The sequence below is a fragment of the Anoplopoma fimbria genome, chromosome 11 (assembly GCF_027596085.1).
Source record: "Anoplopoma fimbria isolate UVic2021 breed Golden Eagle Sablefish chromosome 11, Afim_UVic_2022, whole genome shotgun sequence".
Classification (NCBI taxonomy): domain Eukaryota; kingdom Metazoa; phylum Chordata; class Actinopteri; order Perciformes; family Anoplopomatidae; genus Anoplopoma; species Anoplopoma fimbria.
This window is the reverse complement of record NC_072459.1, coordinates 19,053,738-19,068,054: the sequence shown is the minus strand read 5'-3', so window position 1 is coordinate 19,068,054 and position 14,317 is coordinate 19,053,738.

The window sequence follows — 14,317 nt, the reverse complement described above, 5'->3', positions numbered from 1 at the left end:
ATCATCAGGGGGCGACTCCTCTGGTTGTAAAATAAGTCAAATTGTATGGAATGCTTTAGGGCGGGCTTATTGTGATTGACAGGTCGCTGCCGATACCAGAACAAACCTATACATTCCTGTTAATACATGGACAAAGAGCTTTGCACTTGTGGGACAAATTGAGTAGTAAATGTGTTTTTGGTAGTACCAGTTCTGTGTGGAGAGCCTGAGCTTAAGCTCTTCCTGTGAACAGCTCCTTGGGGTCTGTTATTTGTTCAACTGTGAGACAAAAGTCCAGCAACACCTCGCTGAAAAATCAAGAATGTAATGTAACAAGCATTTCTGTTGGCCCAGTGCTATTCTTGGTCTGAACCAGTTAGCCAAAAAAGTCTCAACTCCATTATGAGAGAAATATATGGCAATTGAACAAAGTATGCAGTGCTGAAGAACTCTCCGGGGTGCTGAACCTGGGCAGCACCATCAGATAGATAGTGACAGATATGTTGACACAGACTCGAGTCACGATTGTCAAGACTTTAACAATATTGACTCAAGATTTCACCTGCTGTCGTGGAAAGGATAGATATCTTCTCCAAGTCCAACTATGTTCTAAAACAGTTTGCATTAAATTAACCCTTCATGTGCTGACTACTCAAATATAATTTGAATAAATCTGACAGCAGTCAATCATGGATCACAGGAGGAAAGGTACTTTTTACAGAGCAGACCAGCGCACAGACAGCAGATGGGACGTCAGATTATTTGCAGATTATTGTAATGTGTCATAAAAATGATATTTTCAGACAAACCTGACCAGTTTGATTTTAAATGTTATGCCCCTAAATAGTTTGTTTCTTAGTAATCGATAAAACATTTTTAAAATCATGCATTCATTCTGTAAATTTACATCACTGTTATTCAGTTTCAACATTTCTGGCATTTAATGTTCTCAAATGTGCATAATGACTCGTTTAGGACCTGTTACACAAAGTTTAGGACTCGACCTGACTTGACTAACTTGACAAACAACAGCAGGAGAGGGTTTGAGTTCTAGCCAGATGTTGAAAAGGTGTAAATGCATCCGTCTCTCCAAGAAACAGCTGTGATCTTTAGTCCTGCAAACTGACGAACCGAGTAAGTCAGTAAGTACAGTGTGGAAACGAGTCGTTGTTCCCTTGTTGCTTTAGATATGGAATGAAGCAACTCCAGTGGTTTTCAACACGATTATACGGATCATAACATGTATCTGACCTCTGATCTGTTTGACCATCGAATGACCTATGTGGGTGAGGGAGCGGCCTGTGTAGACATGAAACTGTTTCGCTCATGATCCAAAGATGAGACACATCTGTGTGTTATAGATAGTTTTTAGCTAGCTAGCTGCTACTGCTAGCTGTTCATTGTTGTAACTAAACTGTTTTTGTCTGTCCAAAAAACTATTTATTACAACGTGTCCGCATACAACAGCTTGTATGATAGATTATGAAAAGTTACTCCTCATTTTTTGCATGTTTTCTTACGAGAGACAGGAACACTTGTCATTTTCTGCATGTAACATGCATATGCTTTTTTTCAAAATAAACTTCAATTGGGTTTAGGCAACAAAGAAAAGAATAACTTGGTTATGGAAATATCATGAAATACTTAGTTAGGTTTGGGAAAATATCATGAAATACTTAGTTAGGTTTGGGAAAATATCATGAAATACTTAGTTAGGTTTGGGAACATATCATGAAATACTTAGTTAGGTTTAGGAAAATATCATGAAATACTTAGTTAGGTTTAGGCAAGAAAACAAATTTGTTAGTTTTAGGAAAAGATGTCGTTTGGGTAAAAATAACTACAGAAGTGCCGTTACTGAAGTACACTAAATACGTGTCAAATAAAATTCAATGTTGACTTCTCGCTTTAACAGGGGATCAAACAGTGGTATACTGACAGAAAGATCAATGTTAGTTGGATCCATACACCTCCACTCCTGCCCGCACTGTGTGGGCTTTTGAGGCCTTTTTTAATTCCTCATTCATGATTACATGATGATTACAGCACATTATTTTTCTTAAGTGTACCTACGAATGCTGGATGAGGCCAGCCTGAATTTTAGCGCATTACATGCAACCACCACATTATGAGGTGTTAAGAGGTCATTTTCACCACTTTCTGTGAGATCAGGCTGGTTATTGAAATGTCAACTCTCCCATACAGTGTGTCGTGTCGTGTTGGCAGGGTTTGTGTGTCGGTGCCTAGTTCTGCTGGGAAAGTCTGAGCTATAGCTGTGTGGGACCGTTTGAAGGAGAGAGCCGTTTTGAAAACAGCATCCATCCTCTAAATGAAGCGTGAAAAATATTTCCAAACTTGAAGAGCTGTTATTCCACTCTTTTCAGGGTGTCAGGCCGAGTGCTGAAGTGTTTCTTTCTCACACTCTTTATAGCGCTGCTGTGTTTGCTTTCCCTTCAGACACCGCAGGGCCTCTGGATGGAAATTCACACTTTACTTCTCATCATTTCTCTCACTTATCCACAGAGACCGCCACCGAGGTCAACATGAGAAACAGATCAATCGCCACTAATGTAAGAAAACAATCACAGGAGGTCATAGGTCATTGAAGCATGAAGGAAAATAGAAGAGATATTTTTGGGTGCGCTACAAATATCATGGGCTTCATAGGTACAATTTATGAAACCAAGGAACACACAAACTTCCTCGAGCCCAAGTAATAAAAGTAACAAGCCGATAATCAATTATTCCCAAATGAATGAATATCCTGTCTTGTTGGAACACACCCCCTCGCCCAGCACAGCACAAACACTACACACACACACACACACACACACACACACACACACACACACACACACACACACACACACACACACACACACACACACACACACACACACACACACACACACATACATTCACACAGTGTGTTTCAGTGCTGTCTGTTTGACTTATTTTGCCTGGTTTAATGAGAAATATCACATTACCACACGTACTGTGAGCAGTGAAGGCTAGATGGAGTCCAGGTTGAAGACCGTCTGAGAGACTGAACCCAGAGCTGCACCAATTTTGTGTTTCACAAGTATGAGCAGCAGTAGTAGTAGCAGTCACAGTCGCAGTATTATTGGTAGTAGTATTGGTAGTAGTGGTAGCAACAGTATTTACTTTTGGAGACCTACACTGGGATGTGTTATCGTGGTCCTCAGACCCGTTAAAGGACATTTGCAACTCTCTCTGCATGATTGGGTTAATAAATTCCAACAGTTTTAACCAAAAAGATCTGGTTAAATCCACACCACTTGATCGTAGTTAAAGAAACAGATTCTCTTTGCGGTTGGAAATGTTTTTCAACATATTGTCAAAAAAACAATTTAAACATTTTAATGAACAAGCCTTTTTAAAGAATGACCTGGGTAGTTCTCACAAATGTCTGATGTCGCTCTACAGGAGTTTGGAGCTCTTTAAATCCACTTTCTTGGCTATATTTGAAAAGTGGCCATCCTCTTATCCAAAGCTCGGTGGCTCGATTCCTGTCCCCTGTAGTCTACATGTTGAAGTGTCCTTTGGCGAGATACTGAACCCCAAAGCCTGTGCCATGTGTGTGTGTGTGTGTGTGTGTGTGTGTGTGTGTGTGTGTGTGTGTGTGTGTGTGTGTGTGTGTGTGTGTGTGTGTGTGTGTGTGTGTGTGTGTGTGTGTGTGTGTGAATGCCTCCTTATGTGGTAGCCTCTAACACCAGTGTCTCAATGTGCTGATGTTGTAAAGAGTTTTGAGTGAGTATTATTGCAGATCCTATTGCTTCTGTTTTTAATTAGAGCTTATACCCAGTACCTGGAAATCAACTCTGGTTCTCCCTTTCTTCTGACTTGAATAATTACCGTCCTAGTCAGTTATAGCCAGAGTATCTAAATCTCTTGTAAATGGCCAATTAAAACAGATTTTATCCGATAATAATATTCTCAGGGAATTTCCATCTGGTTTTAGATCAGGCTATAGCGCTGTAACAATGGTTATGCTAGTTACTTATGATGTCATCAGATCGTTAGACAATAAGCAGCACTGTGCAGCGTACAGCGTTTTACTGTAGATCACACACTGCTCCTCCACAGACTGTAGAGGCCTCAGTGAAATGGCTCTGAATTGGTTTAAGAATGATCTGTCTGAAAGAACTCTGTAGAAAACTATACCTCTGCCTCACTTAAAAAAAAAAACAGTGGTTCTCAAACTTTTACTGACATTTCCCCCTTTGGAGGAAGATAAGTTTTCAGCCCCTCCTTGTGATAGCGTCACAACCCTGCAGGATGCAGGGTTTTAAACTAAAGCTGTTTAGTTTAAAATGAAGAGTTTGAAGATAGGTCAGTTGGCCCCTCACTTTTAGCCCCTGGCCAGAATTGGTGTCACACAACTTTGCAGGTGTGTAGTTGCAACAAAGTCACACAACAGTTCATATGAAACCTGTTTTTTTGGACACAAACTTTTTTTTCTTGTCACCAAGCATAACTTTCAAAGCAAATAATTTCAATTGGATGTTTTTTTTGTGGATGCAACACTGTTGGGACGACTTTACGTCACAAATTAATTTTAGGTTTATGCAACAAAACCAATTAGTTATGTATAGGAGAAACATCATGGCTGGGCTTAAAATGAATATGTACAGTCAAGTCTAGGCAACTAAACAAAAGTAGTTGGGTATAGGAAAACTGCCACAACCGCTTTACTCCCCAAGACTCGCGGCCTAAAGCACCGTCCTCGTCGTTGTTTGACCTGTTCTCCCCTCCTGCCCTCCTGCCCAGGGCATCTGTACTCATGTTTAATACTTTGTCAGAATGGTTGAGATCAAAATGAAGAAGTGAATGAAGACTCTGGAGATGGGTGCGGTCCGATCAAGGGCTCCTGATGTAGGTGGTAGGGTCCATTGGCCCCCCACGTCGCAGCTGGTGGGATACCATCGCAAGATAGCCTCTAGTTTCTATCTATATTAGATTGTTGGGATGTGTTTAACATGAATGCAACATCATCCCTACTTCCAAAAATTGGGATTCCGAATATCATGCTGCATTACGTTTTGTAGTAAATGCATCCTAACGCACTGATTATGCATTTTATATGAATCTTTAGAATGGTCCTCTCTGTGCAAGTAGAGAGAAAATGCAAATGTTGCTATTCATTGCCAAGACATTGTTAGGCAAAGTACCTACTTATCTCTACAGCCTTTTATCCTTTCACACCAGCACTGGATATATCTACAAATCAGATTCTTTTAAATGTCCCTTGGGTGCAGTCACATTGGGTAAAACTGCTTTCTCTTTTTATGAACCCTGGGCATGGAGTGAGCTGCATAATATCATTACCATGGAAGTACTCCCTACTTTGAATACCTTTAAATGTCTTTTGAAAACTGCCCTAAAGGAAATGTGTTGCTGTTTTACATGACCCTTGACTCAGATGTAATGTGATATGGATATTGCTGGTATGGACTGTATGCCTCTCTTCTTTTACTATGTCCCTTGTATTGCCTTTATCTGTTTTATGATTTTTTTTATTTGAAACTTCAGATGCTCCATGGACTCCATGAAAAATGAGATCTTGTATCTCAAAAGAACCTTCCTGGCAAAATAAAGGAAAATCACATTTGTAGCAGTCACAGTGGTTATAATTGTAAGTTGGTTGTGGTCATGAGAATATTAACAGGGGCTTGGGGTGCCCCAGAATCACCCAGTCAACGCATTCTCACTCACAACTCGTCAGATACATAAACTTGGTCAATGGACCTACGGTTAAAACTCTTGCATCAGTTTCGGACGTCTCAGAGACATCTCATAGTGTTTAAAATCATCCAAAACATACAGTTTTTTTGCAACAAAAACAATCAGTTAGGTTTAGAATTTTTTCGTCATTTAGGTTAAAATTAATACATATCTTAGGTTGAATTAATACACTTGTAACTGGTGTTAGTAAACTCAGGCAGTTACGAGACATCAAAAACAAAACTACTGTAAAATAACTCAACGTCACGCTTGGTTTCACGCAGGACATTAACAAAGGTCTCCTGGGTGAAAGTCCTGTGTTTGTCTGAACCATCTATCCTCCCCTCTAATTCAGTTGTTCCTGCTTTTTTAAAACTTATTTAGTTGCTGTGATGTCTTATAATGACACAGATGGTTTTACATTGGAATTAATTGAAAGCCCGGTGAATACCATGAGGACGCTAAAGGGTGCCTCGGTGAGGGGCACTGACCAAGCTTCGGGACCTGACGCGTTGGGAGTTAGAACGGGTAGCCCTAGCATGTTAATCGGACCATGAGTAGTAACATAGCTAGAAACAGCATCAGCAACAGCAACTCCAGCAGAAGTAGCAACAGAGATCATAGTAGTAGAGGTAGTCCTGGTTGACTTGTGGTAATACCAACAGCATAATAATTAGAAGTAGTTCCAAAATAAGTAATATTACCTGTAGAAAGCAGTAGTAATAGTAATAGTTGTCATACTGGTTGTTATACTCGTACATTGGGGGTATAACGTACGTGTCAAGGAAGTGTGTGAAATACCCTGTGGCATCGTGGAGTCCAATCTACAACCTCGGCTCTTGCACTCACTATTCATATTTGTGATGTTTGCATATTGAAAACTGCTGGACATTAGTAAGCTTTCAAAAGTACAAATAATTGTCTAATGATTTTAAAGACCCCCTAACATTTTGCTATTGAGGCTTTCAGGGGGTCTCAAGTGTCAATCAAGGTTATTTTGCACACTGTGTCCAAGTAGCTCTATACACATTTAAAAATGTAAAGCACACATACAGTAGAGGAAATCTGAATTTCATCCTGGTGTCAGTGTAAACAAACTGCTACATCCATGAAACAAGTGTGAAGGAATTAGCTTAAAAAAAGAAATAAACGGGACAACAAAGATAGGAAACATCATTTAATGATTTAAAGAGAAAGGCATTTCCCTCAGCTCTGCTGTAAGGTCGCATCTGGTTGTACTATGCAGTACTATGCACAGCCAAACTAAGAATGGAAAAATATCATGTTGGGCCAACCTATCAGCTTGCAGGTTGACATACAGGTCTGCACTACATATGGCCTCTGCAACCTACAGCTACCCATAACACCCTTCTCTGCGTTCTGTGGGTTTCGCCAAGTCGTTTACATGTTTCACCCAGAAGAACAATTCCTGGTTTAATCTGCACCTGAGTCAACCAACAGTACCAGCAGCAGTGTTTGAGTGTGTGTGTGTGTGTGTGTGTGTGTGTGTGTGTGTGTGTGTGTGTGTGTGTGTGTGTGTGTGTGTGTGTGTGTGTGTGTGTGTGTGTGATTTTGATTGTTGCTTGGTCAACACAGCACACATGCACACACACATCCCCACCCCTGGTGCTTTCGTTGCTTGAGGCCCCCTCTGGTGCCGTTAAGTGAGTCCTGAGTGAGACTGATGGGGGTCAGGACCCTCATACACACACACTCACACTGACACACACACGCACATAGATGGACATGCTCACAATACTGTGTTAGGCATTTGAAACGGGTACAGAGACATACACACACACAGACACACACACACACACACACACACACACACACACACACACACACACACACACACACACACAGACACACATAAACAGCACTGCGGTCCTTACCCTGAGGCAGTACAGTGTCAGACCCCCCATCCAGAGCTGCAGCTGTGCCGACTCTACACACACTCATATACACACTCTCCCCTTCTGAGTGCATGCTGAGTTTGTGTGTGTATCTCATACCTGCTAGTGTATGTGCATGTGTGCACATTATATTGAGCAAGCGCGTGTATGCAAACTTGAGGGTGTAATGTTTCTATGTGTCCTCCAGTGTGTGTGTGTGTGTGTGTGTGTGTGTGTGTGTGTGTGTGTGTAAATGGTCATGAACCCGTCAGAGTGTCTCATGTCCGCCGCCAGCGCTCTCCTCCCTCCTGCTTTGTGCTGTTGTGTTTTTCATCTCTTTTATTGTCTCTTTTTCATCCCCGTCACGTCCGTTTCATCTTCTTCAGCTTCAATCAGTCAGAGCCAGAGATGGATCAATGGATTCAGAAGTGGAGGGAAAAAGAGAGATGTTATTGTCTTTATTTACTCACTCAATTCAGTTTTTATTTGCTCTTATTTACAAATAATAGAAAGAATCGTCATTTAAATAATATGACCCAGTAAAAAAAGGGGGTTAATTAAAGGGTATGGATGGATGGATGGATGGACAAATAGATAGATAGATAGATAGATAGATAGATAGATAGATAGATAGATAGATAGATAGATAGATAGATAGATAGATAGATAGATAGATAGATAGATAGATAGATAGATAGATAGATAGATAGATAGATAGATAGATAGATAATGGGCTGTGGACTATCATTATTATTATATATTATCATTATATATATGTATCACCAGTTCTTTTGTTTTACAGATTCTAAACATCAAATGTATGTTGTGGCACAATACTATAAAGCTCTCCATCAGACCGCCATACATTTCATCCCTACTCAAACACACGGTTAACGTTGTGTTTTACAAACAAAACTACGGTAAGGGTGAGAAAAAATAAAGTGCGTCTGTTACGTAACTTAAGCTACGGACGTAGAATCATGTGATTCGTTGACAATCCATCATCAAAGTTCGGTTTCACACAGGACATGAACGCCAGTCCCCTGGGTGAAGGTCCTGTTTTTTTTTTACCCATCCACCCTTCCTCTGTTATGTCTCTTAGAATACTTTCTTGCTCTTTATACTACGCCCTGAGCGTAGTATAATTTGCCCTGAGCGTCTAATAATGACGCGGATGGGTTCCCATTGAAGTAAGTTAAGCCTGGTGCATCTCATACAAACGCTAAAGAGGGATGAGCGTCAGTATCAGAGAAGTGATTTGTCAATGCATCCTACAATGGAGGAGTCATTAGAGATGATTGGCAGGTTAATGACAATCATCTCTCCATTTTTTATAATTTTCGTGGTCTCGGTAGTCCACAAGGTGACCGCTATTTGTCTTGATCTTACACCTGGAGTTGGACATCCTGAGTTGAAGTGAAAGTATTGTACGATACGGCACGGTTCCTTGGGGTGCACCAGTGATGGCCATCACCACCTCTGAGATGCAGCCTTTTAAGTGGAAACACTATAACTGTAAAGCATTGCAACATAAAACAGTTATACGTGTAGTTTTTTTTAACAGGGTCTATAGATAGAGGGTGTCATGTGCTGTCCATTTGTGGCAAATTTGTGGTTTTATAAATTGATTTGACTTACTAAATGTTGTCCTTGTTGTCCTTTGTTGACGAGAGAAAGTGGGTCTTTATAGTGTTTACCTCACTGTAAGCTGCTCAGGGTCACAGCCACAGTTAAATGACGCAAATGCATAATGGAAATATGAAATACTGATTGTTACACACTCTGACTGTAATTAAGAGAACTGGTCGGTGAGGCTTACGAGTCAATCTCTGCTCACATAGCATCAATCCAGCCCTATTAGCAATGACAAGTGGGTAAAATGTTAATATTGTTACCAATACTGTTATGTCATTTGTCTGACGTTGAATCAATAATCCGCCAAGCTGTTGATTTTTCTCGACCTCTCTCAATTTCTTTCCTTCTTTCTTTTTATGCTTCCATATCTGTCTCTATTACATGGATACCATATGTGGAGGGTGTTGGTCTTTACCTTCTGTGGCTGTTCTCCTTTTTCTTCTTTCTATCTTCATGTCTCTCTGAATGCCAATATGTATATATCTTTACTTCATTGAAAACTGACCAGGAAAGCAGCAGTACTGGTCATTTGACAGCAGGTGTTTTTTTGGTCTGGGTCAGTTTTTCGTTTTGGGTCTTGGCCTCTTAGTTACAATGAAGGAAATTGTTACTACTGCATTAAACAATGGTATTTAAGACAATACTGTCCTTCCTATCCAGTCTCACTCCCAACTCCTCAAATACCTTGAAGACACTTGGTTAGTGGCCGTCAGCGTCTGATACCGACGCACCGAGGCACCCTTTAGCGTCTACTAACTCCAATGTAAACCCATTAGGGTCATTATTGGATGGTCCTTGCAACTGACGAGAAAGTCCACTGAGGGACGTGGACAGAGTCTCACTGATGCAGACTTAAAGGCCAGAGACAGCAGTTTGTGTCCTGTGTGAAAGAGAGTCAATGTTCACTTATTTAACCATATTTATGTTAGTCACATAAATATGGTTAACATAAAGGATTTCTCGGTCATGACCTGCCATGATACAGGGCTTTACTGCAACATAGGGAAGTTATGTAACATGCATACTTATTCTAACCAAAACCACCATCCTTTCCTGAACCTATTTTAAGTACTTTTCTTGCCTCATACTTGTGTCCACATATGTTTGGATACATAATAAAATTGTACATTTATGGCTTCTTATTTATCAGTCCTCTCCCCACCTCCTTTTAAAAAAAACCAGTTACAAATACATGATTTGTTAAAGGGCGTCAGATGTCTTCCTAACTGTGGGTTTCCTTCCATTTTACCCTCTCGCTCTCTCTCGGTGCAATATGTAATTTTGTTACGTATACATTAATGCCGTCTCTTTCGGGAGGCGTCCATGGTTTTTGCCCAACTGTCGATTTCTGACCCATTTCTCAGTGCCTCACTGATTTACAATATCGCTACTAATACATTTATGTCACTAGCTCTCCACCTACATGTCAGTTTCTCCTCTCCACTTGGAGGATTTTGAGGTGGAGATCATTGATTGAGCTCAGACGTCAATGCTGATCAATAGTTCACTTATCGGATGGGGCAGAGGCCAGACTGGAAGGCTTTTAGAATCCAAACTGAAGCTGAAAACAAGTTGATGTTCTCAACGTTTTTATTAATTTGACCGATTTCTTCAGTCTTACCACGATCTTGGGCCAAACCTAAATAAAGTAGGGGTTAAACACACTTAATCATACTGCTGTTAGATGCTCACATGAGATGCTGTTCTCTAAAACAACATTTCCGCAGAAAATGATTTGACTTTGCAGGCTAGAGCCCGTTTTGAGCACTTAGCAAAGCCTGATATTTGACAGCTATAGCTAATGATAATTAAAGCTTCTAAAAGGAAAACGTTTATCTAGTAAAACTACAAAAAACACATGCTCTTTACAGTGTCATCATTAGACAATAGAGTACAAATATGGACATTTCAAATAAGTAAAGTAGTAAGTAGTATTCTTTATTTCACCCACTGGGTTAGTTGTTTAAGTCTGTGTGATTTCATATAAACTAAGTGGTTGTACTTGGGTTGATGGTGAGCTGGTCCATTGGAGGATTTGGCAGTACTCTGTGCTGATGATGAATTTTTAGAGGCCAACCCTGACGTTAGCATCGCTCTGGATTCATCAACAAAATGCCAGGGAATTTTCCACTGGATAATTGCAGGACAGAAATTTTGAATTCGTTAAATGCCCTGGCTACTTCTTTAGTCCTATTTAGCCCCTTGTTAGCAAATGCATTTTTTAAAGCAATGTAAAAAATTTATAATTCACAAAAATGCTGACTGGTTTTACGACCCATTCCTGCAGCACCCTGTTAAATGATATATTTAACAATAATCATATGGAGCCATGCTAGCAGCTCTGTAAGGCTGCATTTAGATTTTTTTTTGCCATAAAGAACCAAATATAAGACAGATCAAATTCAGGTCCAACATTTGTCTTCAATAGCATTCATAGAGAAGCAAAATAAAAACTGTAAAACTTGTATTAGTTGGTATGACAGTGGTCATGATAACATGCTCACAACAACAAAACTAACATGGCGACTCCTTTGTCCTCCATATAATGTCGTTTTACAGTGGCTTAAGCTACACAACGATTTACATAAGACTGACTGGTAGCTGGTCTTCCCTCAAATTTCTTTGCAAAAATTGTTGAGACTGCGGCAAATTTGCATCGCACCAGTAGTTTCGAAATTTCGTATTCGTAGGTGAGTATTTAGCATTTTTATGTTGTTTCTTTATGTGTTAAAGGCCTGTAGTGGTGTTCAATTTAAGCTGTATTTTTGGAACTTTGCTGAAATAAAAAACAGTGTGTCTCTGGTTTGTACAATTATTCTGTTCATCTTATCCACTGTATATCTAACTATTCTCTTGAATGTCCATTCATGCTCTCTCTCTCTCCCTCTCTGTGTCTCTTTGTCTCTCCATGTCTTTCTGTGTCTCTCCCCTCCAGAAAGCAGAGGGTGTGTTAGGTAGCTAATGGCTGGAGGCTTTTTATTCCTCCCAGCCTCTAATGTGGTACACACACACACACACACACACACACACACACACACACACACACACACACACACACACACACACACACACAGAGAGATGGACACCTACACACCCAAATCCCGCTGTGACATCATGATGGAGTGTCAGGTGCTGCTGGCTAATTTCTGCCTCGGCGTGAGTGTGCAGGAGAGGTAGGGTGGATGGGTATGAATACTAAACAGCCAGCTAATGATATCTATTGTGTGTGTGTGTGTGTGTGTGTGTGTGTGTGTGTGTGTGTGTGTGTGTGTGTGTGTGTGTGTGTGTGTGTGTGTGTGTGTGTGTGTGTGTGTGCGTGTGTGCAGCAGCTAGCTAATGATATCTATTTTCTTAGTGAACAAGCCCACTGTGTATCTCGACTCTCTGCAGAGGCAACTGCTGTTTTCCACCTCTCCTGCTGACTGACACACACACACACACACACACACACACACACACACACACACACACACACACACACACACACACACACACACACACACGCACACACACGCACACGCAGAGACACACAAAAGGTAGAAGACACATATCCCCATAAACATTCCTGCTCCCACAATGCATTTAGGCAGCCTGACATAGAAAATGGCTGTGGCTATAAATGAGTGATGGAGAGATTCCAGTTGGCACGAGGTTGTGAGTTTTGTGTAGTTTTACTGAGCAGGATGGATGTGAGTTATTTTTCACAAGATATTGGATGAAACAGAACAACTACATCTATGTCTTGTTACCACAACTTGAAGATGCCCATCTTTGCAACACCCACATCTAAAGGTGGGTTGCCGTGGGAAAATGTGCAAGTCGAAGCAAAACCAATCAAAGTCAGTCAGTTGCCCTATGCTTCAAACAATGACGCTCTAGGAACCTTCTAGTGACAGTATTGGATGCATCAGGGGCCGCATGTCAAATTTCTTTTCAAAATAAACTTGTGTAGGTTTACTAAGTTTTAAACTTCAGTTAAAGCTTTCCGTAGTTACCCAAAAGACAATCTCTACCTAAACATAACTAAGTAGTTTTGTTGCCTAAACCTAGCTTAGTATTTCACAATATTTTCCTAGATCTAAGTAAGTAGTTTCCTGTGAAGACAGAAGTTTTTTTCGAAAAGACTGTATGTTACTTTTTGTAAGATATCCTACTAACCGTTGTATGAAGATACGTTGTATCAGCTCACCAATCAGAGTCCTGTTAGGAGCTACTGGCAGCTAAGTGTGTGGTTTAGGTGTGTGTGACGCCACACGGAAAGGCAACTGTTTGTTTCTAAACAACAATGGCGGCTCCTGAAGAAGTTAGCGTAGATGCTACAATAGCATCAGTTATATTTGAACTGGAGAACGACACTGAGGAGTTTTCTCAACGGAAGGGATGTGTTCTGCTCTTCTCCCGACTGGCTGGTAGAGTTTGATTGACAGAAGGTTCATCCTATCACCTGCCAGGTATTTTTTTGGAACAACGGCTTCTCAGGTAAGCAGGTTTAACAAGTAAGAAAGCTCCGCTGATCTGGCATCTTATATTAGGGAACCTGTCGTTTTAAACAGATCTATCATTTCAAAGTGATTGTATAACTGGACATCAATGTAAAGGAAAGATGTTTTCTGTTTTTACTGAAAACCGATGATTGTTGTTCTACTAAGGCAAGCCCTCTCCCGTCTCTTTTTCTCTGTCCGAAAGATCACTACCCCCCCACCCCCCTGTGTCATGACCTTTGACTTTCCCTAGTGATGTCAGTCCTTTGGCCTGAGGCAAATTGACTCTCTGGAGACATGGATACAAGGTCCCTCTGGCGTTCTGTGTGTGTGTGTGTGTGTGTGTGTGTGTGTGTATGTGTGCCTCAGATGTGTACATGTAAGAGTTGTGCATGTATGGGGGATAGTGTAAGTATAAGTCCCTGCTCTGTGTGTGGCCCTGTGTTTGGCCCTCTTACACACAGGGCCTTCTGCTGTTCCATAATCAGATTGTAATATTCCTAATGCAATTATCACAATTCTATTCCAGATTACGACTGATAGAGAACAAAGTCCGTCTGTCCCTTTCACACACAAAGGGAT